The sequence below is a fragment of the Vulpes lagopus genome, chromosome 9 (assembly GCF_018345385.1).
Source record: "Vulpes lagopus strain Blue_001 chromosome 9, ASM1834538v1, whole genome shotgun sequence".
Taxonomy (NCBI): Eukaryota; Metazoa; Chordata; class Mammalia; order Carnivora; family Canidae; genus Vulpes; species Vulpes lagopus.
In genome coordinates this window covers 21,774,496-21,799,794 of record NC_054832.1, presented here as the reverse complement: position 1 = coordinate 21,799,794, position 25,299 = coordinate 21,774,496, and positions in this window count along the sequence as shown.

Here is a 25,299-nt window from a genome sequence, read left to right as displayed (position 1 = left end):
GGTTTAGCACCTGCCTTCGGCCCAGGGCATGATCCTGGAGTTCCGGGATGGAGTCCCACATCAGGCTCCCTGCATGGAGTCTGCTTCTGCATGTGCCTCTGCCTCTCTGTGTGTGTGTGTCTTTCATGAATAGATAAAATCTTTTTAAAAATGCACCTAATAACATAGCTTCAAAATATATAAAGTAAAAAATCACCACCCAAAAAAGGGAAAAAAGGGAGGCAACTCTATAACTGTAGTTGAAGATTTTTAGTATATCTCTTTCTCACTGATAACACATTTAGATAGAAAATCAGTAAAGATATAGAAGATATGGGCAATATAATTAATAGATTTGATCAAATAAAAATACATAAAATATCATAACTAATGCTAAAGCTAGAACTGCAGTATATACATTGTTTTCAAAGTGCACTTGGGAAAATGTCACACTCTGAGACATAGAGCAAGTCTCATCATATTTCAAATAATTTAAATCAGCAGTATGTTTTCTGTCAAGTTTGGAATGAAGTTCTATTTCAAAACTAGAAAGTATAAAATATCTAAATGTTTAGAAACTAAGAATCACGCTTTTAAACCATTCATGGATCAACAGAATGGAAATTATAAAATAATTTGAGCTGAATAATGATGCAAACTCATATCAAAACCAGTAGAAAGCAGCTATAGCAGTGATGGAGAAAAATTAATAGCTTCTAATATATATACTAGAAAAAATGAAAGATTAAAACTAGTGATCTATTATCCAACTCAAGAAGTTAGGTAACAAAGAACAAATTAGATGCAAATAAGTATGAATATAACAAATAAGGGCAGAAATCAATAACATAGGAAACAGGCACACAACTGAAGAAACAATAAAGTCAAAATTTAATTATCAGAAAATCTTCTTAAATTAATAATTGGTGCTGATAAGAAAAATTCAATAGCCTAATCAAAAGGGAGTGTAAATCAAAACCACAATGAAATATCACCTATCAGAATGGTTGTTGTGAAAAAGACAAAAAATTACAAGTGTTGGGAGGATGTGCAGAAAACAGAGACCTTGAGCATTATTGGTAGGAATGTAAATTGGTGCGTCCATTGTGGAAAATAGTACAGTAGTTCCTAAAACAATCAAAACTAGAACTACTCTATGACCCAGTAATACCACTCATAGATATTTATACCAAGAAAGCAAAAACACTAACTTGAAAAGATATATGCACCTCCATGTTCATTATGGCATTATATATAATAGCCAGCATATGGAAACCACCTACGTGTCCACCTGTGAATGAATGGATAAAGAAATTGTGGTATATAAGTACTAATGGAATATTATTCAGCAATTAAAATTGAAATCTTTTTGTGTTAACATGGATTATTGAGGGCATCACGCTAAGTGAAATAATTTAGAAAAAGACAAACACAAAATGATCTTGCTTATATGTAGAATCTAAACTTCCCAACCTCTAAAAAAAAAAAACCTAGATACAGAGAACAGATAGGAGCAAGGGTGGGGGCTAGACAAAATGGGTGAAGATCGTCCAAAGGTGGAAACTTGCAGTTATCAAATAAATAAGTCATAGGATGTATGGTGAGTATAGTTAACAGTTCTGTATTGCATATTTGAAAGTTGCTAAGAACTTTTCTTGTCACATGAAAAAAACCTGTAACTGTGTATGATGACAGATGTTAAGTAGACTTATTGTGATGGGTATTTTGCAATATATATAAATATCAAATAATTATGTTATACACATGAAACTAATAACACGTTATAGTTCAATTAATCTCAATAAAATATGTATAGATAATGAAAAAGTAGAATAGAAGGAATATGAAGGGGCATTAGTAGAGGGCCTACAGAAAATATCAAAATAGTAAGAAGGTATTATAAAAATGTAATATCAATAAATTTGAAATTTTTAGATTTAATGGAAAAATTTCTTGAAGGACAGAATTTTTCAAACCTTATAGAAGCCATAGAAAATCTTAACATTCCCATATCTATTAAAGAAATTGAATCTGTAATTAAAAATTTTCAACAAGCAAACAAACTTCAGGCTCAGATAGCTTTGCTGATGAATTTTCCAAACTTTTAAAGAAAAATATAACCAACTTCACAGAAATGATTCAAGGGAATAAAAAATAGAATATGGAGCAGCTGGCCCTCTCGTAAATTGAATGGGGATATATATTGGTGCAACTATTCTGGAAAACTGTTGGCACTATCTACCAAGTATGAACATATGTAGGTACCATGACCATTTTAAACTACATTCAGATATAGACCTAACAAATATGAGTACATATGTGCATTCAAAGGAATGAAGAAGAGTATTCATAGCATCATTATGCATGATAGAAACAACCCAGATGTTTAGGCAGAGTGAAATGAACACATTGTGATCTAGTCACATAAGAGAATACTATACACAATGAAAAAGAAATTACAGCTACACATTTCAAAACCAATGAATCTCATAGAAATATTGTCAGCTGAAAGAAAGCAGGCACAGAATAGCCTAAAATTCTACAGGATTCTATTTGTTCATGTTAACACACAGGCAAAAAACTAATGCTATGTGGAAGAGTGATTCCAGGAAGCATGAAGAGAGAAGCTTCTAGGCTCCTGAAAATAGCCTATTCCTTGATACAGAAAGTGGTTATACAGATGGATCACTTTATAAGAATTAATTGAATGATAAACTTATGATTTATAAATCCCTCTGTTTGTATATCATACTTCAATAAGAAGTTCCCTTCTCTCCTCCCAACAGCAAAGTTAGATCCTCAAAATTTAATGTACATAATCCCTATTTGAGGCCATGGAAAAATATCATGTATATGTCTTAGCTTGGATAAGAAGAGATCTCTTAAATGAATTATAAACTTGATTATGGAACAAGATTTCAAAATGTAGTACAACTAATGTTAAACTACTATTAGTTTTCTCTTTCTCTCCTTTTTTCCTTGAGGATGTGTGTTCCCATCTGTAACTAGTTAAGTGCTTGGAAGGTCAGACAAATGCCTCTTTGAATGTTAGTGACAAAGTACTCAGTAGTACACCAGACACAGCTGCCTGGGAGAGAGACTGTGGCCTCTAAATTGATTCTGTTCTACCCTGTGATAGCTTTGATGAATTTTTCTGCCTCAGAGTGAGGTTTAATACATGTTTGTAAAGTGTTGGGAGATGCTTGGATACGGTGAGCTCCTGAAATGCCAAGAAGTCATTAGAAAGACCCATGGGGTTTTATGCCTGAAGGGTTCTTGAGCTAGATAAGGGCTAAATTTCTGTGTTTAGTCAACTCACAATGACATCTCAAAGGTGCAGAGACTTCATTTCACACTAGATGTGACTCTCCACTGGCAGTATACAGCAAACCATATCAAAGCAAATTCTTCTTTGGCTATGGAATTTGAATCTGGAACTGCAGGCCTCTTTAGAGGGATGGGATATGCCTCTTTAGAAAGCTCCTCTGCTGGCTATGATGTGCCACTCTGGCTAAGACACACTGTGGCCAAAACCTTGGGTGGGGGGAGGAGCACATGCTGATGTGCTGGATACACTGGAGGCATGAGCCACCACTTTGTCCAAGGTTTCATATAGTCAAAATAGAAGAGTTTCTAATAAGTAAAATGGATTGTAAATACTTTTTAGATTTACAAAATTTTAGTTTGGAAATGGATCTTTCAAACTGTCCTGTCTAAAGTTCTCATTTCATGGAGAAAACGGGCTCAGAGAGTGAGCTGGGTGAGAATTTTGTGCCTCAGACTGCCACTCTTGGACACCTTGCCTTGGTCCTCTTTACGCCCCAATCCCTCTGTCTTTGTTTCCCTTACTCTCTCTCTTCTCCAGCCCTGGTCAGAGAGGGTGACCACACCTGTACCCTGAACGGGTCTCAGGCCACCACACATATGCACCAGCATGCAGGCAAACCCTGTGCATGCTGTTTCATGAGATGTAGGCTTGTGAGACATGGTGCAGCTGTCTATATACCTGGTAGCCTTGGATCCTTGAAAGTTTGATGTTTTGCATATACCATGGTTCCTACTCGGTGGTATCTAGGCATTTGGAAAGGCATTCAGAACATTCTTATCAGAAGAAAAGTGCAAAAGCAAATGGAAATATGGCCCAACTCCAAAACTCCATTATTTGTGCTAAATAGAAAATGATTTAACATAAAAGCCTGGAGTCCTTCAAGGTGGAGATATCCCTGAGCATCAGTTTGCCCTTCAAAATCCAATTGAGCAAAGAAAATATGTGCAGTGCTCATGTATCAAAAGGGGCTCATGACCAGAATGATACTTGAGCACAGTTTCTGAAAACCTGTTTGTACATTAAACTGCCAGAAGCAGAAGTCTAAAGGTGTGAAATTGGCTTCCTAATGCCCCTTCCTACTCTTACTATCCACCTCCAGAAGCGTGACATCCAGTGGGCAGTGGGTTACAAAATGAGGAACTGAACACTTTGCCTGTTATTCTGATAGCTTTTATGAGATGGGAGTCCAGAGCATGCTTTAAAATGTAATCTATAATTCATTGCAGATGAACCGTAAAATGCAAAACATTAATTTTTACAACAACTCTCATTATTTACAACATTTTCCCTGTCCTCTATTAAAAATATTTCTTCATTGGATGTATAGAATGTTCACAGCTGCTAGATTATTTACAAGGGGCATGAAGAACAGTTATAACGTTTCAGCCATTAGAAAATTAAAGCAGCTTTAAAAAGGTAGATTGTTTCTGAGATGTTTTTACATTGAATTAAGACCAGAACAGGGGAATGAAATTTATTTACCAAGACCTATTTGCCAATGAAATTGATCTAAATATAGGACTTTGAAATTTTATTTTAGTCAGGGTACATAGCAAAACACCCCAGATGGTGGTTTGAAAATGAGAAATATTTTATTGGAGGAACTACTTTGGAATGAGGAAAAAGGCAGAAATGTGATGAAATCAGACACAAGACTCATGAAATTATTGATTCTGCTCTCTGCTCATTCATTCAATTAGTGAGTATATAAGAGGCTATTGGGAACTATGTATTGTGCTAGATATTAGGGATGTAATGATGAAAAAATAGGCTCTCTGCTCTCAAGAGGTTCATATTCCAAACATGAGATAGGCACATGGAAATGATGCTTTCAGTAGGCCACTGTTGCAAAGGAGCTGAATGCAAAGCAGAGAGGACAACTCTGTCTGTGGTATCTGAGAAGACTTGCCGAAGTTGGGAACATCTGAGCTAAGCAGTGGTTGCAAAGTGGCAGATGCTTATTTTATTTGATTGACACAGCTTGCATAAAACCTATCGAAGGGGAAACCCATCAAGATGATGTAGTAAACTGATGCTTTGATGTACCCAAACATACAGACATGAGAGATAAAATGTAAATATGGAAAGCTTAGCCTACATAGCTAGGTTCAAAAACAAGGCAAACATCTTCAAAAGCAGAAGATGGAACAGAAACATGAACAATGGTAGGATTTGAGTAAATGTGTACTGTGCCCTCAACTGGCAGTGATGGCCAAGAATCTGGCTTCTTCAAGGGAGAGGGTTCTCTCTCAGGGTCCTCTACATGGGACAGACATCTCTCTCACATCATTTTAAAAAAAAGACTGGAAAAAATGCTGTTGATTACTGCCTTGGTCAAGGTACGTAGAAACAGCCTTGTGACTGGGAGCTGGATGAAACTATCCAATAGCTTCATGGCTTGGTATCTTTGTTTTCAACATCATCACAAGAGCCATGACCTATAGTGGGCTGAATAAGATCTCTCCTCTCTCGGGGCACCTGGGTGGTTCAGTGGTTGAGCGTCTGCCTTTGGCTTAGGTCATGATCCTGGGGTCCTGGGATTGAGTTCCACACTGCGCTCCCCACAGGAAGCCTGCTTCTCCCTTTGCCTGTGTCTCTGACTCTTTCTTTGTGTCTCTCATGAATAAATAAATAAAATCTAAAAAAAAAAAAAGGAAAAAAAGATCCCCTTTCTCTCAAATGTGAGGTCATCTAGAACCTCAGAATGTGGCCTTATTCGTAAATAAGGTCTTCAAGGATGTAATTAGGTAAGGATCTGGAGATGAAATCATCCTGGATTTATGGTGGTCCTTAAACCCAATGACCAAGCTGTCCTTACAAGAAGAGGAGAACACATAGAGACACACAGAAGAGAAAGCCATGTGAAGACAGAGAAAGAGATTGGAGTGACGCGACTGGCTGCAAGTGAAGGAGTGCTGGGAGCCACCAGAAACTAGGAAGAGGCTCGGAAGGATTCTTTCTTAAAGTGTTCAGACAGAGCATGGACCCCTCTTGACATCTACATTTTGGCTTCCACAACTGTGAGAGAATGAGTTTCTCTTGTTTGAAGAGCCATGCTTGTGGTAATTATTATAAAATTCCTGTGAAACTCACCTATGTCCCAAACTGAAAAACCCTTGAAGGACCTGGTTCTGGGCCAGGGCATATTGAGAAACCATGGAGGGAAAGGCATATAGGGGCATGCAGACACACACGCCAGTACAGAAAGCAAGAGCCAGAGAGACGTACACAGAAGGTAAGGGAGAGTGGGTTCACATGCAGATGTCAGAGAACTAGCACCCAAATCCAGACCAGACCAAAAGACTTAATTTCAAGATTTTTAAACAATTTATTCATGAGAGACACAGAGAGAGACAGAGACATAGGCAGAGGGAGAAGCAGGTTCCCTGCGGGGAGCTCGAGCAGCACTTGATCCCAGGACTCCAGGATCATGACCTGAGCCAAAGGCAGATGCTCAACCACTGAACCACCCAGGTGCCCCCAAAAGACTTGATTTCAAAGTAAGTCTGCAAACATGAATTCTGAAACACATGAAGAAAACCAGCTCTACGAAAAACAGCCAACAAAATCAACTATTGGGACATAAAATTACTTTGGATGCAATTAATTCTACAGCAGTGCCTGATCCAGACTTCACTTATTTATCTCATCGATAAATGAAGTTTCCCACATTTTACACCATAAATTCTGTGATAGTTTATATTAATATAGACTTGAAAATGATGTTTAGGATGCTCAGAGATAAGTTTAGGTTGCGTATCCATATAAAGGAAGATAAATTATGAAGCACAGCAAGCAGATATGAAAAAATAATAGATGGAAATGAAAATAGTGATATAGAACTTTACTAGGTGCAGTGATAACAACAACAGAAATATTTTTCCTAAAGGGTTGTGGCCATGAAAAAGTAGCCCCTGGGAAGATTTCTGCTCTGTGTGCTTAGATAGCCCCGCATAGTTTGGTCTTTGGGAGATCCTTGCTGGAAAATCTGGTCCTTGGGGGGCACGCTTACACTTGCTGAAGAAAGCAGCAGGAAAGCGCCCAAGATATTTTATCCTCTTCCATTTCAAGACTGCTTTAATTTCAAAAAAAATCTATTTTCAAAAGATTTATTTTGAGGGGGCGAGAAAGAGAGAGCGAGGGGCAAGGGCAGAGAGAGAAGGAGAAAGAGAATCTCAAGCAGACTCCCCTCCTGAGCACAGACCCCAATGTGGGGCTCGATCTCACGACTCTGAGATCATGAGCTGAGCCAAAATCAAGAGTCTCAACTCAATCAAGAGAACCACTCAATCAAGTGGCTCAACTGACTGAGCCACAAGGCGCCCCTTGTGGCTCTATTTTAAATCCCATGAGTCAGACCCAGGCAGTGCTAGCTCTGACTCTTGCATTATGGATAGCAGTTGTCATTTCTTAAAATTAGCACTGCTTTTAGAGTCAGGTGTGGGGCTGGGCAGCCATGGGGGAAGCAGTGCAAACTACCGTGACCCAGTGGTCTGCACCAGGGCTGGGGCACACATTCAAATGCTGTGTAAAGATTTTTAGCCAGTCCGCTCATACTGTGGGCCCTGACACTTGAGAATCAGGTTCAGGCGTATGGGGATTCGGACCAGGTTTGTTGTAAGGACCAAATCGCGCTATTCCAGGCACTACTCCATTGTCAGCCCTGAAGAGTTATAGAAGGTATAAATTGCAAACTTAAAGAGCAATTAGTTTATCTCCTCCAAAACTCTTAGATTTGTGCCTAAATCCAGACATTGGTTGATTTGGAAAATGAAGATAATTATAATGTGGCATATTAATCCAAATTATTTTGCTATATCTATATAACACTCTGGTAAGCTAGAAAATGAAAAAAATGAATAAAAAACCTCTGTATTTTAGAAAGTAAAATACTCTAGTGATTATTATTAAAAGCTGAAGGGCAGCCCTGGTGGCTTAGCGGTTTAGTGCCACCTTCAGCTCAGGGCCTGATCCTGGGATCCCAGGATCAAGTCCCACATCAGGCTCCCTGCGTGGAGCCTGCTTCTCCCTCTGCCTGTGTCTCTGCCTCTCTCTCTGTGTCTCTCATGAATAAATAAATAAAATATTTTTTAAAAAAGCTGATATTGGTTGGGTGCTCTGTGTCAGAAATTGCTCCAAGTGATTTAAAAGTATAATGGACTTTGGAGTCAGTCGAGTCCACCACACAGTCACTGCATGAACTTTGTAAGTTATTTATCCTCTTTGGGCTTCATTATTTTATTAAAAATGGGGATGATGATCTGCTCATTGTGAAGATTATATGTGATAAAATATAGTGCTTAGTATACTGTACCTGGCATATAAATTAGCTTTTAATAAGTCTCAGCAAATGTAGACACATTTGTTGATTCCTCCTCCAGAATCCATTTTCCCCTTCATCCTTTTCAGTTTCTTAAATTTCTCTCTTTTTTCAATAAGATTTTATTTATTCATGAGAGATACACGGAGAGGGACAGAGACACAGGTGAGGGAGAAGCAGGCTCCTCATAGGGAGCCTTATGTGGGACTCGATCCCCAGACGGAGATTATGCCCTGAGGCAAAGGCAGATGCTCAACTGCTGAGACAACCAGGCATCCCCAAATTTTAAATTTCTTAATCTTAAATTTCTCAGCTTTCTCAGCTGTCTAATCTATGTGAGAGAAACTTCTCTGACCTTTTTCTGTGTCAGGCATGGTCTCTCACTGGCCTAAGACAATCAGCTAGTTCTCTGAAATTCTTGGTCACAGAATTTTAGGGTGAGACTGATGACCCAATTTAAACCAGTAAAATAGGAGGAGGAAAGTTTACTGAGATCTTTTTGTAAAGGAGCATCCTCTTTGGTCACTGGGTTAATGAGAAAGCATGTAGCTTTTGTGTGGCTGACAACCATATGGAGACAACAAAGGACATCTTTTTGTGAGGTTGGTATCATTCAAGGCAGACTGAAGAAATGGAAAGAAACCAAGTCATTGGTAAAATCATTGAGCAACTGGATCAAAAAACACCTGAAGCCAGACTCTCTACTTCTCAGTTATATGAGTTAATAAATTTTCCTTATTGCGTAGGCTGTTTGAGCAAAGCTTTTCTCTCAGTTGCAACTAAAAGTATCCTGTTATAATATTATTGCAACATGCCAAATAGCTGACTCATTCTATTTTTTTTTAAAGATTTTATTTATTTATTCATGAGAGACAGAGAGAGAGAGGCAGGCAGAGACATAGGCAGAGGGAGAAGCAGGTTCCATGCAGGGAGCCTAATGTGGGACTCCATCTGGGGACCATGGGATCATGCCCTGAGCTGAAGGCGGATGCTCAACCGCTGAGCCACCCAGGTGTCCCAGCTGACTCATTCTAAAATGAAGATACTTAGTGGCATTGCAAAATATATTCAGGTGACTAAATTAATTTTTCCTTTTTCTCTTGAATACTTAACGTTTTAAAATTGGGCTAAGATCGTACTTCTGAAATAATAAAATTGAGCTTTAGCTACATTGATCAGGAGATGGAGAAGAATTAAAAATCAAACTCTGAAGGTCAGATTCCTTCAGACAACCTCCATTGCCATAGAAACAATAATAGCATATCAGCTATTATCTATCTGTCACTTGCTGTATTCCAGGGACGCTGCTAGGTGCTTTGCTTACATTTTCCTTTAATTATTTTGTATGAGGAAACAGAAGCTTAGACAGTAGTTCTTAGGGCCTTGTACCTAAGACAATACCCACAACCAGCTGAGCTCTCAACACATAATTGTTGCATGTTAATAACAGCCCCAATATATGCAAAACCAGGTGCAGACTCCTGTCTACTTTCTTCCAAAGTCTTTGCACCTGTCACTATACTACATTGCTTTCATGCATCAAATGTTCCATCCCATTATTAGTAAAAGTCTGACCACTGATCTAATTTGCTGGATTGTTATCTGAGGCAAGTAACTGTCAATTGAGAAAGTTCAGCTTCTTTTGAGTCAATTCCTAATTTGATCACATTTACCATTTTTTTTAGAAGCTAGACTTCTTAGATCATTGCCAAGAGCAAGATAAGATATATAAACTCCAGGATGCTAAGCTCAAGTAGTTTGTAGCCCTCGAAGGAATTCTTTCTGTTACAAATTACATGCCTTGAGTTGACATCCAAACCTTACCCCAAGGACTTTAAAAGAGAACTGAAAACTTGTTTTCCAGACATAAGTGGTTATTCCAAATAAAGTTTTGGAATTCTTTCCCAACCTTGAAATGCCTATAAAAATGACATTCCTTCAATTTGTCTTGAAATAAAAAAATTATCTAGAATAAAAATATGTGATTTAAAACAAGGTTTCAGCAAATTTTGCTATTGATACATGGCATTTTTTAAAGCATCCATTAATTGCGAAGTTGTAATATTTTGAAACGTTTTGTCATGTTCATAATTAATCAACTTTCATCTCACACAGTAAATGATAATCAAAAGTGTTTCATGTCTACGAAGAGTGGCCTTATTTTCATCAAGAAAAAAAGAGAACTGACAAGTATCTAATCTTACTGAATTTTATAGCCTTTGATACTTTCTGCTACAGCTCTTTCTCTAAGTGTAAAATTCAAGGTCCAGATTGCTGAAAGTAGATATAAATCCCAGGCTTTCTGAGAGCACAGTGGTTAATATAGTCTTTAAAATTTTTCATCAGGGATCCCTGGGTGGCGCAGCGGTTTGGCGCCTGCCTTTGGCCCCAGGGCGCGATCCTGGAGACCCGGGATCGAATCCCACGTCGGGCTCCCGGTGCATGGAGCCTGCTTCTCCCTCTGCCTATGTCTCTGCTTCTCTCTCTCTCACTGTGTGCCTATCATAAATAAATAAAATTTAAAAAAAAATAAAAAATAAAATAAAATTTTTCATCAGGGCCTATATGGTTAATTGGTAAACAAATTGATATCATCAGCATGTATGTAATAATAACTACTATTTACTGAGTCCCTCCTAAGTGGCAGGGGAAGTGAAAAAGGTAGAATAATGAATTGGAATATGCATATTTGTTGAAGCTTGAAAACTAGCTTAACAAATGTTCTATTATGAATTATTTAACTACTCACTTTTCTCAGCTTTACAATGGAGAATCATCATAACTACCTTGTGGGTTCTTGTGAGGATTAGAAAATGTGTATTGCATAGAAGGCTTTGCGTATTCTAAGGTTTCAAGTTTTTTGTTTTTGTTTTTGAGAGAGAGAGGAAAAGAGAGAAAAGGAAAGGAGCAGAGGGAGAGGGAGAGAGAGAATCATTTTTTTGTACATATTTTTTTTATTGGAGTCGTCCAATTTGCCAACATACAGCATAACACCCAGTGCTCATCCCGCCAAGTACTCCCCTCAGTGCCCATCACCCAGTCACCCCATCCCCCTGCCCGCCTCCCTTTCTACCACCCCTTGTTCATTTCCCAGAGTTAGGGGTCTCTCATGTCTTGTCACCCTCACTGATATTATCACTCATTTCCTCTCCTTTCCCTTTATTCCCTTTAACTAATTTTTATACTCCCCAAATGAATGAGACCATATAATTGTCTTTCTCCAATTGATTTGCTTCACTCAGCAAAATACCCTCCAGTTCCATCCATGTCAAAGCCAATGGTGGGTATTTGTCATTTCTAACGGCTGAGGAATATTCCATTGTATACATAGACCACAGCTTCTTTATCCATTCATCTTTTGATGGACACCGAGGCTCCTTCCACAGTTTGGCTATTGTGGACATTGCTGCTAGAAACATAGGGGTGCAGGTGTCCTGGTGTTTCACTGCATCTGTATCTTTGGGGTGAATCCCCAGCAGTGCAATTGCTGGGTCGTAGGGCAGGTCTATTTTTAACTCTTCGAGGAACCTCCACACAGTTTTCCAGAGTGGCTGCACAAGTTCACATTCCCACCAACAGTGCAGGAGGGTTCCCCTTTCTCCACATCCTCTCCAACATTTGGGGTTTCCTGCCTTGTTAATTTTCCCCATTCTCACTGGTGTGAGGTGGGAGCTCATTGTGGTTTTGATTTGTATTTCCCTGATGGCAAGTGATGCAGAGCATTTTCTCATGTGCTTGTTGGCCATGTCTATGTCTTATTTGGTGAAATTTCTGTTCATGTCTTTTGCCCATTTCATGATTGGATTGTTTGTTTCTTTGGTGTTGAGTTTAATAAGTTCTTTATAGATCTTGGATACTAGCCCTTTCTCTGATAGGTCATTTGCAAACATCTCCCATTCTGTAGGTTGTCTTTTAGTTGACTGTATCCTTTGCTGTGCAAAAGCTTCTTATCTTGATGAAGTCCCAATAGTTCATTTTTGCTTTTGTTTCCCTTGCCTTCATGGATGTATCTTGCAAGAAGTTGCTGTGGCCAAGTTCAAAAAGGGTGTTGCCTGTGTTCTCCTCTAGGATTTTGATGGAATCTTGTCTCACATTTAGATCTTTCATCTATTTTGAGTTTATCTTTGTGTATGGTGTAAAAGAATGATCTAGTTTCATTCTTCTGCACGTGGCTGTCCAATGTTCCCAGCACTATTTATTGAAGGGACTGTCCTTTTTACAGTGGATTGTCTTTCCTGCTTTGTTGAATATTAGTTGACCATAGAGTTGAGGGGCCATTTCTGGATTCTCTATTCTGTTCCATTGATCTATGTGCCTGTTTTTGTACCACTACCAGACTTTGTAGTACAATCTGAAATCCGGCATTGTGATGCCCCTGACTCTGGTTTTCTTTTTCAATATTCCCCTGGCTATTCGGGGTCTTTTCTGATTCCACACATATCTTAAGATGATTTGTTCAACTCTCTGAAGAAAGTCCATGGTATTTTGATAGGGATTGCATTGAATGTGTAAATTGCCCTGGGTAGCATTGACATTTTCACAATATTAATTCTGCCAATCCATGAGCATGGAATATTTTTCCATCTCTTTGTGTTTTCCTCAATTTCTTTCAGAAGTGTTCTATAGTTTTTAGGGTATAGATTCTTTACCTCTTTGGTTAGGTTTATTCCTGGGTATCTTTTGCTTTTGGGTGCAATTGTAAATGGGATTGACTCCTTAATTTCTCTTTCTTCAGTTTCATTGTTAGTATAGAAATGCCACTGATTTCTGGGCATTGATTTTGTATCCTGCCACACTGCCGAATTGCTGTATGAGTTCTAGCAATCTTGGGGTGGAGGCTTTTGGGTTTTCTATGTACAGTTTCATGTCATCTGCGAAGAGGGAGAGTTTGACTTCTCCGCCAAGTTGAATGCCTTTTATTTCTTTTTGTTGTCTGATTGCTGAGGCTAGGACTTCTAGTACTGTGTTGAATAGCAGTGGTGAGAGTGGACATCCCTGTCGTGTTTCTTATCTTAAGGGAAAGGCTCCCAGTGTTTCCCCATTGAGAATGATATTTGCTGTGGGCTTTTCATAGATGGCTTTTAAGATGCTGAGGAATGTTCCCTCTATCCCCACACTCTGAAGAGTTTTGATCAGAAATGGATGCTATATTTTGTCAAATGCTATCTCAGCATCTGTTGAGAGGATCATATGGTTCTTGGTTTTTCTCTTGATGATATGATCTATCACATTGATTGCTTTACGAGTGTTGAACCAGCCTTGCATCCCAGGGATAAATCCCACTTGGTCTGGTGAATAATCTTCTTAATATACTATTGGATCCTATTGGCTAGTATCTTGTTGAGAATTTTTGCATCCGTGTTCATTAGGGATATTGGTCTATAACTCTCCTTTTTGGTAGGGTCTTTGTCTGGTTTTGGAATTAAGGTGATGCTGGCCTCATAGAACAAGTTTGGAAGTATTCCATCCCTTTCTATCTTTCGGAATAGCTTTAGTAGAATAGGTATTGTTTCTTCTTTAAATGTTTGATAGAATTCCCCTGGGAAGCCATCTGGTCCTGGACTTTTGTGTCTTAGGATGTTTTGGATGACTGCTTCAATGTCTTCCCTGGTCATTGGCCTATTCAGGTTTTCTATTTCTTCCTGTTCCAGTTTTGGCAGTTTGTGGTTTTCCAGAAATGCATCCATTTCTTCTAGATTGCCTAATTTATTGGCGTATAGCTGCTCATAATATTTTAAAGAATCGTTTGTATTTCCTTGGTATTGGTTGTGATCTCTCCCCCCCCCCCTTTTTTTTCGGGAGAGAGAGAATCTTAAGCAGGTTCCACATCTAGCAGGGAGTCTGACATGGGGCTTAATCCCATGACCCTGAGATTATGACCTGAGCCAAAATCTAGAGTCATAAGCTTAACTGACTGAGCCACCTAGGCGCCCCTGTATATTTCACTGGTGTTATTGTTGTCATTATTTAATTTGAAAGACAAAATTAGGTCAATTAGCTATAAGTGGCAGAACCAGGACTTAAATGCTGCTATAGTGTCTATCAAGATATCCTTTATATTCTACTGATTTTAAAAAAATATATTATAGTGGAAATTGGGACTATAGGCTGGAACAGAGGGGGAACTCGTTTTTCACTGTGGACATTCAGGGCTTCATGAAAGGATGATGTTAGATCTGCATCTTAAAGGATCAGTAGGATTTTTATGAATGAAAATGTCCAGCATTTTACCTTTCCTCCAGGCTGTTTAGAATCTTGGTAACATAAGTAGTGATAACAAATAGGTTTTCCTATTAATTTATTTACAATAATTTATGGCAGAGTACTGCAATCAATTAATGATGTCTGTCAAGTAGGCCTAATGGAAAAATTTTGGCATCTCTGCCTTTTCTTACTATTTTATGAGAGTCTTTCCTTTCTTAATTTTTGGTCCTTGGAAGAATGCCTTTATCCAATATGGCTTTATGTGTTTGTAGGGACAACTATATATCTTTTTTTTTTTGTTACAACTATATATCTTATTCAAGCCAGAGACATGGCGAGCAATATTGAAAATTAAAAACGACATGTGGGATTTAAGCTCCAGCCAAACTCAGCAGTGTTTCATTGTCCATTCTCTGATTACATATCTCCTATCCTGGGTGGACACACCCATATCCAGTTCAAGGGCTACTCATGGTCACCATAGCCCTTTAGACCACCTTCACAATCTGCACATGTTTTCAGTTTTGTTCTTCAAGAGACTTCATGCTAAAATTCCTATCACAGCTAGGGATATGTTATTTAAAATGTCACATAGGTATTGTAGAATAAACTTGTCTAGACAAGGGGCTGGAAGATACATTTTCAAAGGATCTCTTTCAGTCCTCTTCAAAATAGCTCTGTTATAATATCTGGTCTTTGAGAAAGTCCTGAGAAATATATATTGAGCTGAGGGTATGTAACACTTGTTAGAAAGTAATTCCTCTTGGGATCTTTGAGTTCTCAGACATAAGTCATCTAATGTAAAGGAGCTTTTGATGACCCCACTAGCAATTCCCCATCTCAGTGGAGAGAGGCTCCTTCTTATCCAAGGATAATTGGCACCAGAAAAGGAGCTTTGAAAGCAAATCCTCTTCACAAGGTACCAGCATTTCATGGAGAATAGTTAATCATTCAATCATCAAAAAGTTTGGTTGGAATGTGAATAAGGGTGCTTTATCTTATATTTAATACAGTCATGGTTATGAATCTGCCCTAATTAGAATGAAGAATATACCAAGTGTTTTTAGTTTTCTTTTTTGCTGTAATTTTTCTGCATAAATCATATAAGAGCACCAAAAATCATTTTTCACTGTATATTTGCCTTTAGCAACTTGGTTATAAACAGGGGAATTTTTACAAAAATATTCAAAGGTTGATCTATTTTTTGGAGAGCCTCTCAATCCTCTGATATTAGGGTTACTTTCTCTTTCTAAAAATAACAACTGTTTTATTGACATAAAACCCCCATACCATACAGTCCACCCATTTGAAGTGTACAATTCAAGGGTTTTTAGTATATTTGCAGAGTTGTGCAACTGTTGCTGCAATCAATGTTAGAACATTTTTATTATCTAAAAATAAATCCCGTACTCATAAGCTGTCATGCCACATCCTGCCTCTTAACCCCTGGTCCCAGGCAACCATTAATATTTTTCTCTATATATAGATTTGTCACTTCCAGACATTTCATATAAATAGAATCATACAATATGGTCTTTTGAAAGTGACTTCTTTCAGTTAGCATAATATTTTCAAGGTTCATTCATGTTGTAGCATACATCAGTACTTGAAGCCATTGTATGATATTCTATTATATGGATATACCACATGTCGTTTATCCATTCATCAGTTCATGAAAATTTAGGTTTTTCCACCTTCTGGTTATTGTGAATAGTGCAGCTATGAATATACATGTACAAGTATTTGTTTGAATGGCTGTTTTTAATTCTTCTGAGTATGTTTCTAGAATTGGAATTGCTGAGTCATATGGTAATTTTATGTTTAATCTTTTGAGGAATGGCTAGACTCTTCCAAAGCAGCTACACCATTTTACAGTTCTACCTAGAAGCATTTTCTTCTGCAACACTTATTTGTCATAATCATTTTTTTTTCTTCTTCAACTGCTGAGTTGGATAATCCACCCATATCCTCATTTATGGATAGTTTTGCCAAGAGCCTGAGCAGTTTTCCAATATAATGTCACCAACTTCATGAAATTCTGAGCTTTTATCAGAATTTGCCACTGCACTTTGCAGTGATAGATGCTACATCCAATTTACATATTTCTGGAAGCAGCTCCATGAAATGTGTATTATTAACTGAAATTTAGATTCAGGCAAGTTAAATAATTAGCTAGCAGGTAGTAGGTGAATCACTAGGTGAACTATTGTGAAGAATGGAATTGACTTTTTAAGAAAAGTAATAGGTTCAAAGGTGGCTTTACCAAGAGGCACTACTAATCTCTGAGCTTCCACATAGGCCATTTATTTTCCCCAGGAGTTCCAAGGAAGTAGTATAGACTGTTTATGCTGTAATTAACAGGAAATGTAACCAAATGTGCATTAAGCCACTGTAGCTTATTTTCTTTTTTTACATAAATTTATGTAAATTTTACATAAATTTAACACAATTTTACATAATTCCAAGTCCTAGGGGAGGCAGTTACAGACCTGGTTTAGCAGTTCAATATATATATTGATATATATTGACATATATCAATATATATATATGAAATATATATATATTTTACACAAATCAAAGTTGGGAATTAACATCCTCCCAATTTAAAGATGAGAACCTTGAAGCTCAGAGATGCTGAGTAACATCGCACACCTAGTTAGTAGTAAAACTGGATTTGAATTCTAAAGTCTTTGCTATAGCACATGGTCTCAAAGGCAATATGTCCTATTTGAAAAATGTACCCCTAGGTGGATAAACTCTTGCTTATCATGATGCTACAAGTAAGAGAGAAATGGAGGATTAAAAAGCCCTTAACTTTCTAGAATACAGGATTTTGTGTTTATGCGTCATGAAAGGGGTTTTGGAGGTATTGGTTTCTTGATAAGTTTTACATATATATATATATATATATGTAAAACTTGAAGGCAGGTGAACCAAGCGATTTTAGTATTCCTTTAGTCAAACTAATGTATTTTTCTTCTGAATAGCCATGTGCTTACTTGGAAGATGAGCAAAACCTTAGGTAAATATCTTTCAATTTCTTCCTTCAAATTCATGGTTGTGTTGTGAGAATTAAAGCGAGAACATATATTTTACATACCTGATCTTCACAGCAGTCCTCTGGCCACCTACTGATCTCCATTTTATCCTTATGAGAACTAAGGCATAGAGAAATTAGTAACTTGTCTAAGGCCACCCACTAGTACATAGTAGAATTGAGACTTGAAACCAAAACCTATGTTCTTAATCTGCATCATACTATGTGAGCTCCATGATAGCATTCCAAGATGAGAAAAGGTTAGTACTTGAATTATGATTAAGAATATACATCCTTGTATAAATATTTTGATCTTGGGTCAACTCTCTCCAAACCTAACAATTCTAATAAGGACCCTTAAAATAAAACAAAAGTTGTACCTCAAAATAAATTTCCTACTTCAAACTCTTAAGTGTTGTTGGTGTTGTAGAAAGAGGTACTGTGGATAACTTTAGAAGCAAATAATCCCCCCCAAAATGCTATTTTATCCGGGAAATGAAGCTGTAGCCCATTGTGAGACCTAATGAGAGGAGCGCTTAAGTCAGATATGTTCAGATGACTTCCTACTGCTCCTCTTCCTTCTGCACCTAGCAGTCCAACTCTGGTGTGGGCTATGGAAACTACTCATGAGACTGATGTATCAAATGGTCAAGAATAAGCCAGAGTAGACTATCTCTGGCACCAGAGGTTTTAATGAATTTATAGATGTTTTTGGCTTGTTTGCAGAGCAGGTGGCCTTTCTACTTCATTGGGACTATCTGTCTATATGTTGGGAGGGAGTCATTTATCCAAGGACCTCTTTGACTTCACGACATGCTCTGTGTAGTAGTACCATGTTGCCTTTGCCCTAGAGCCTAGTACAATGATGCTTATGAGGCCAACTATCTGCTTGTGTCTCAGTTCCAATTTCCTTTTTACTTTTCTACAGCAATGATGTGTTCTTCTCCCCTTATGAGCTCAATGTTTTTAGAAGATGGTGCAGTTAAGTTAGGCAGGCCCACATCTGGAGCCCACGTTTGATACTTTCTAATTATGTGATATGACACAATTTACCTACTTCACTAAAACTTTGTTTCCTCACTGATAAAGGAAGAATAATATAGGGTTCACTGAGGATCAAATGAGATCATGTCTGTAGAGTATCTTTAACAAATAACTGTTCTAACCAATGCTGGCCCCCTACCCTCTTTGCTTTATCCTAAATCATCAAAATCCCCCTTTTAGAAAGTTGCTTGTAAACTCAGTCATAGTTACATTGAGTTGCAATGGATGAAAAGGTATAAAGGGTTGCTATTGCCTTGGCCACCTTTGACTGACATTAAAGAAAGAATTTCTAATAGTGGAATTCCAACTATACTCAAGTCAGTGAGGGGAGATGTTTGGAAGATCAGGGGACTCCTTCTGGATTCCAGAAATCAAAACATGGGGGCCAGTCTTTCCTATCGAAAAATATTGAGAAGAAAGGAAAAAGAAATGACTATTTTTTGAAAATGCTAGAAAGAGTAGATTTACTTGAAGTAGCTTTCAAGGGCTAGGTGGACAGTGTTCTTTCTTTTTAAAGATTTTATTTATTTTAGAGAGAGAGCAAGAGAGAGCATGAGTATAGGGAGAACAGCAGAAAGAATCTCAAGCAGACTTCTCATTGAGCACAAAGACTGATGCAACATGGGCCTCGATCCCTTGACCCTGAGATCATGACATGAAGTGAAATCAAGAGTCGGACACAAAGAATTGAGCCACCCAGGCACCCCTGTTTCTTAAAAGTCTTTCTTGCAGCTCAGATTTTATAAGACTGGGGATTGGCAACTTTGTGCCTATTTATCCTAATAAAACTCAATGAATATTAAAGAATTCCCAGTGACCTAAGAGTATAGGACTCCATGGTTACTCTTCAGGAAAACAATTTGTATCTAAATAATTTTTGACGTGAAGGCAAACTAGGTGTTGTAAAACTCCATAAAGGAGAAGCAGCTAAACGCAGGCTGTTTATCAAACAGTTTAATTTGCCAGGAAGACAGGGAAGAGTAAACCAATATGATGAAGGCCTTCTGCTCAGCTTTATAATAGAGAACATAAAATATTTACCTTGAAAAATTGATGATGGAGTCCACAGTTCACAGAAAATTATGTTACCTTTCTGAGGATGTCATGGGAACATTTTTTGGTCCCCTGTTTGGAAATTGCTCATTTTCAAAACTTCATGATTCATTTCACAGTATCTCTTTGGAGTTAAGCAAGCAAAGTCAACAGACTTGATTTGAAGAGGTAGTTTATGACAAAGGTCAATAGCACAGGGTTTGAACTTGTTTAATGTTGGTTCTCTAGAAACAGAATCTGAGATGGAACTTTGTGTATCTGAATTTTCTCAGGGGTATGCTTGGGAACCATACCTGTACAGAAGTGGGGGAAGTAGGATTGGGCAGGACGTTAAGTTTAAGTGTGATGCAGTTGCAAAAGAAGCCTCAGAAAACACCACAGGCAGTTCTTTGAGTGATCCCAAATGAAGGCAAGGTGATTGGACCTTGGTATCTTTTATCAGGGGGGCATAATGTTGGGTGAGGCGCTTTCCTTTGTTGAGCGAACACTCTTTGTGGAGGGAAATTCTGGAGAGTACAGTCACGGGTCCCTAGCAACTAACACAGCTCTAGGGCTGGGAGTTCTTGTCCTTTGATCCTACTCCCTTGCCTGCCATAATCTAGCTGTTCAAATAGGACTGAGTGTAAATATGCTGAGCCTATAAAATGAGTATGAGATGGTCTTTTAGGTTCCTTTAAGACTTAATGTGAAACAAGTGTCTAGAAGAGGATGTGTTACAAAATAAAGGTGTAGTATTACAATCATATACATACGGAGGTGGACCTAGATTTTGGGATAAAGGTGGAAATTCTTCTTAAGGGAGATTAAAGGGATCAGAAGTTAGTGTCAAGAACTAATGAAGATCTGTCAGGAGCATAACCAGGAGAACTGAGGATCTATTCACTATAAACCTTCTTACAAATTGCCCTCTAGCTGATTTTATAGGTCTTACACTGAGTATGGATTCAGGACACAAGCTCTAACATCATCCTCATTCCATCAAAAGGCCAGTTACCTCACAATGAAGCTCAATAATCAGCCCACACATATTGCTTGTCCTCTGCACATACACACAGACACACACATTTGTGCTTTTTTCTGTGCTGTCCATCCTTATGCTCCATTCTATGGTCAAGTTCCTTTGAGGGTGGCAAATATGCCTGATTCATGTTGGTCTCCTTTTGAGAAAGCTGTGTTTCCTGATGTGGGTTCAATGAAATATTAATAGGTATTATAAAAAAAAGTAGGGGTCTTGGGTCAAACCAGTTTGTGAAACAAGAACGGAATGTAGGTAATAGGGTTTCCTGAGCAGAACATTTTTTGTTGTGGTACCTCTTTTAAGGTTACTGTTTCTTGGGACATACTTTGGGACACATGCCTAAAGTAGAATAATTTGTATTAGGTAGGAAGTATTAAATACAGAAGATGACTTTAAGCCTCATTCTTCTCTTCAAATGGTCCTAATGGGTATTATGTGCTAGTTCACTGGTGTTCTAGGGTAGCTGTGGGGTCATTTATTGAATCAGTGGGCAGAAGTGTGTTTTTTTTTTAAGTTTTATTTATTTATTCATGAGAGACACACACACACAGAGAGGCAGAGACACAGGCAGAGGGAGAAGCAGGCCCCATGCAGGGAGCCTGATGTGGGACTCGATCCCGGGACTCCAGGATCATGGCCCGGGACGAAGGCAGGAGCCAAACCGCTGAGCCACCCAGGGATCTTCAGAAGTGTTTGTTTAGTGGGTCAACTTCAGGTACAAGGGATAGTTGTGTAATGATTTGGGAAAAGAGGAAGGAGAAACGGCAAGGAATGCACTTGAGTGCCAGGAGCAGACATTAGCAAGAGAAGGAAGAGAATTCTGGGAGTCTAGACCATCTTAAACTAATCCTGGAGAAACCACATAAGGCTGTTCATCCAAACCGGCAGAAAAAAACAGAAATCCAATCTGAGATACTGAAGAAAATAAAACAAAAAAAGGATAGGTGCCCAGTAAATAGTTTGGGGAATAAGAATCTAGGATACCCATCTACTCTAATGCATCTCAAATGCTCAGTAAATATTCATTGAATGAACAGATACTAACAGCAAATGGAATTTGATATTTAACCAAAGCCTTTTTGAATTAGGGGTTTTGCACATGCTTTCTTTTGAAGATCAGACCTGATATCAGACTGTGGGTGGGCTGGGCTCCACAGGACGGAAACCAGGTTACCTCGAGGAAGTGGAGGAAGGGAACAGCAGGCAGCAAGGCAGGTCTCTCTGAATGTGGAGGGAGAGGTAGCTGCAAATGAAGGACTCTTGTAAGTTTCTTGTTTCTCCTGTTAAAATGTGCCTCAACAGCTGCCAGTTTCGTTTTCCACTTTGGGTTGCCTGTTTTGTCACTAGAAACAGATATATCCATCATTTTATTTTATTTTTATTTTTTTTAATTTTTTTTTTATTTTATTTATTTATGATAGGCACACAGTGAGAGAGAGAGAAGCAGAGACACAGGCAGAGGGAGAAGCAGGCTCCATGCACCGGGAGCCCGACGTGGGACTCGATCCTGGGTCTCCAGGATCGCGCCCTGGGCCAAAGGCAGGCGCCAAACCGCTGCGCCACCCAGGGATCCCCATATCCATCATTTTAATAGGGAATATCTGTAGATGGTACAGGTTTCACATGTATTTACATGGGAAGTCTGCAACCAACAGAAAGATTGTTTTGATGAGTACACAAGGCAAGAGATTAAAACGTATCAGTACACTTCAGGCTGAACAGAAAATATTTGCCTCATTTTCTTTCTGTTATGAGAATGGATGCTTAAGACAGTATGAAAAATGGCTTTTCTTTTTTCTCCATTTATTCTGAAAATTTACAGTACATTGTTTCAATAATACTCCCACCCACATAGATTTTTTAAAAAGATTTTACTTATTTATTTGAGAGCGAGCAAGCGAGCGAGAGAGAACATGAGCGGGGGGGGGGGAGGGGCAGAAGGAGAGGGAGAAGCAGACTCCCTGCTGAGTAGGGATTTCCCCCCCCTTCCCCGATGTGGGGCTCGATCCCAGGACCCCGGGATCATGACCTAAGCTAAAGGCAGATGCTTAACTGAACCACTCAGGCACCCCGAAATAGATTTTAAAAAGATGTTTCCAATCTAGGCTATGTATCACTCTTCAAGCATGTTCACAATAGGCTAACTAATAAAATCAGGGAAAAACAATGAGGTTTAATGTATAGTCATATGGTAAAGAGAATAAGAGTGCTTGGGTTCATGCTCTTGTTCTAATATGTATAAGCTGAGAGAACTTGAATAAGAAACTTCACGTTGTATGCCTCAAGTATTTAGTTTTATTAAGCTATGTACTGTGGTTATTACCTACGGTAAAATAAAGGTAATAATAACATCTCTTTTATAGGGTTGTTTAGATACTAAATTAGCTAATATACAAAAAGCACTTAGAACTGTACCTGGCATGAAGTAAATGCAACACAGTACTAATGTTAAAATTATTATTAATATTAATGTTAACATAGTCATGGGGCCCAGTGCCTTGGACCAGATTTGTCTTATGTTCTAATATCAAGCTGCTTGTAAGCTATTTGCTTACAGCTTCTGAAGCTGCTAAATAATAGTAGAATGAAAACACTAATTCAAAAACATATATGCATGCCCTATGTTTGTTGTGGTATTATTTTATTTTTTCATAATTTATTTTATTTTTTTTTTTTAAGATTTTATTTACCGACAGAGAATGAGCACTGGCAGGCAGAAAGAGGAGAGCAGGTTCCCTGCCTAGCAGAGAGCTGACACGGGGCTCAATCTCAGGACCCCAAGATTGTGACCTGAGCTGAAGGCAGATGCTTAACTGACTGAGCCGCCCACGTGCCCTGCAGCATTATTTACAAAAGCCAAATTATGGAAGGATCCACGTGTCCATCAATAGATGGATGGATAAAGAAGATGTGGTACACACACACACACACACACACACACACACACACACACCCTGGAATATCACACAGCCATAAAAAATGAATCTTGCCATTCACAACAACATGGATGGATCTCTAGAGTATAATGTAAAGTGAAATAAAAGAAAGACAAATACCATATGGTCTCACTCATGTGTGAGATTTAAGAAACAAAACAAATGAACAAAGAAAAAAAAGAGACCAAAAAAACCCCCAGACTCTTAACTATAGAGAACAAACTGATGGTTACCAGAGGTGGTGGGGGGATGAGGTGAGGGGGAAAATAGGTGAAGGGGGATTAACAGTACACTTACTGTGATGAGCACTGAGTAATGTATAGAATTGTTGAGTCCCTATATTGTACACCCGAAACTAATAGAACACTGCATGTTAATAAAAAGTACTTGGATAAAAAGTACCAGAATGAAAGGTTTCCTCACCCCTCTACTTAATTTTTCTCTCAGTTTCCTCAAAGCATCTCCTTTCTTATTTTCCATGTTTATAGTTCTTTCATTTGATAAAAATATCTACTAAACACCTCCTCTGTGCCTGACATGGTTTTTGACCCAAGGGAAGCAAGGCAAAAGTTAGTGTCAACTTGATCTGAGACTACAGTGAAGAGGATGGGAGAAAGTTCTTCTATGGTGGAACTGACATTCAGGGAGGCTGAGAGTGAGTAAGGAAATAGACAAATATGAAAATTTCGGGAATACCATGAAGAAAATAAAGCAACATGATACAGGAGTGACTGAGTGATGGAGAGAAGTCTAAATCTGATTGGCTTCCCAAGGCCAGGGAAGACTTTGCTAAGAAGTTTCTTGGCTGGGTGAAGGGATGAGGAAGAGAGGAGGTGTTTTGCTTTATTGTTTTAAATGAATCCATTTTGGACTATTGCTTCCCACTCAACAGAGAAGTTATCTAGACCAGCGCTGCCCAATAGAAATATGTGAACCACTTATGTAAGATTTCTGGTAGCTGTATTTAAAAAAATTAAAAGAAATAGGTGAAGTTAATTTTAAACATATATTTTAACATAATATAGCCAAAATCCTATTTTTCAACACATAATTAATTGCCTGAAAAAATATTGAGATATTTTTACATTCTTGTTTTTCATACTAAGTTTTGAAAATCCTGTATTTGACACAGCACATATCGATTTGGACTCACCACATTTCAAGTACTCAGCAGCCACAGTGGCTAGTGGCCACTGTCCTGGACAGTATGGGTCTAGACCACAGATTCATGAATTGTGGTTCTTGGGGCCAAATCTGGAATTCCACCTGTTTTTTGTTTGTTTTATGGTTTACCAGGTAAGCATTGTTTTTACATTTTTGTAAAAAAGATTTTATTTATTCACTCATGAGAGACATAGAGAGAGAGAGGCAGAGACATAG